Here is a 1,646-nt window from a genome sequence, read left to right on the forward strand (position 1 = left end):
TATATATATATATATATATATACACATATATATATATGTATGTATATATGTATATATTTATATATGTATATATATATATATATATATATATATAAAGAAAGAGAGAGAGAGAGAGACAGACAGACAGACAGACGCGCGCGCGCGCACGCACATAAGCGGACACACATCTATACAAAAAAACCCTAACCTTCACAGTAATATATAATGGCAGAATAACGTTTTGTTTCGTTAAAAAACAAACTACATAATAACAATAAAAACAAAGAAAATTCTCAAGTTTCCAGTTTCCCTATTGATAAACCGGCAATCGCTAATCCGGAACAACTTATAATGATGTCAATCGAATTCATTATCCGACCTCCCCCATATTTTGTCATTATACATGAGTGCGTATCTATGTATGTATGCATGTATGTTGAGTGTTTCTGTGTGTATGTTTGTCAGTATCCCCCCTGTAGCCACCCGCCCCACGCGAACCCAGCTAATAGACCGTTGAACAAACTTATTAGCAACATCCGCTGTTGACACATTGCAACGCTGAAAAGCAGTTTGCTGACAACGAATGGACGCCGTTGGTTGTTAGCCAAACCAGCGTTAAATGACTGCCTGCCATTTCTCTCTCTCTCTCTCTCTCTCTCTCTCTCTCTCTCTCTCTCTCTCTCTCTCTCTCTCTCTCTCTCTACTTCTCTCTCTTTCTTTGTCTCTCACGCTCTCTCTTTCGCTCTTTCACACCCTCTCTCCTCTTTCTCTCTCTATTTCTGTGTCTCTGTGTATAAGGATGAAAAAACTAGAAAAGAGAGCGAAGGTGGGGGTAGTTCCATCAACGCAAACGATCTTTCCTGGGGTCTCATTGTATAAGAGAAAAACGTCTCTACAATAGCTTTCATCATACATACATACATACATACATACATACAAACATACATACATAATACAAACATACATACATACATACATACAAACATACATACATACAAACATACATACATACATACATACATACAAACATACATACACACATACAAACATACATACATGCAAACATACATACATACATACATACATACATACATACATACGTATGTACGTACGTACATACGTACATGAAGTCCCCTTGATGACTCCTTGAGCTTAGAGAAAAGGAAGAAAATTACACGGAGCCAGGTCGGGTGAGTAAGGAAGTTGCTCCAGCAGGGCAATGTTTTTCTCTGCAAGGAGCTGTTTGATGGTGGTGGTGGTGGTGGGGGGGCACTGTGAGCAGGCGCATTGCCGTAGTGAAGAATCTACGAGTTGTCCTGTCACAACTCTCGCCTCTTCTCGCGCATTGAACGAAGCAAACGCCACAGGATCTCTTTGGAGACATGTTGGTTGACCATCTGGCCTTGTGGTAAGACATCTATGTGGACGATGCCCTTCACATAAGTTTGACTTTGAACTTTGACTATCTTGCTTTCTCCGGCCTCGGCAATTCCGGTCTCGTCCACTGAAAGCTCTGGTACTTGGTCTCCGGGTGACACTCAAAGAACCATGAAGCATCACCAGTAATGACTCTCCCCAGCAAGTATGGTTCGCTTTCAAGATGCTCCAGAATGTCCTGTCAAAGCTTCATCTGCCGCTTCTTCTGGTCATCGTTTAGTAGCTTCGGA

This window comes from Octopus bimaculoides, chromosome 10 (genome assembly GCF_001194135.2).
Source record: "Octopus bimaculoides isolate UCB-OBI-ISO-001 chromosome 10, ASM119413v2, whole genome shotgun sequence".
In the NCBI taxonomy this organism is placed as follows: domain Eukaryota; kingdom Metazoa; phylum Mollusca; class Cephalopoda; order Octopoda; family Octopodidae; genus Octopus; species Octopus bimaculoides.